A 384-nucleotide genomic window follows, 5' to 3' on the forward strand; every position below is an offset into this window, starting at 1 on the left:
TCTCTCTCTCTCTCTCTCTCTCTCTCTCTCTCTCTCTCTCTCTCTCTGTGTGTGTGTGTGTGTGTGTGTGTGTGTGTGTGTGTGTGTCAGACAAAGGATGGGGTATGAGTGGGGGCAAAGAATAACAGAAACCTAAAGCTTTGGGGCCCTCCTCCTAAGCTCAGCTGGCTGAGAGAAAGAGAAAGGGCTGCCTAAAACCACCTTGAGCAAATTGTCATTTCCCAAGAACAGCTTTGGCATCACCTGGGAACTTGTAAAGTAAAAGTCGGGGCTTTTGAGCCTCAAACCAGTCCTGAATCAGTACCTACACTGCAACAAGCTCCCCAGGTGTTGATCTTTATATAACAAGATCTGAGAACACACACACAGACACATCCCTCATTT

Source organism: Grammomys surdaster, unplaced genomic scaffold (genome assembly GCF_004785775.1).
Source record: "Grammomys surdaster isolate TR1022 unplaced genomic scaffold, NIH_TR_1.0 273, whole genome shotgun sequence".
NCBI lineage: Eukaryota > Metazoa > Chordata > Mammalia > Rodentia > Muridae > Grammomys > Grammomys surdaster.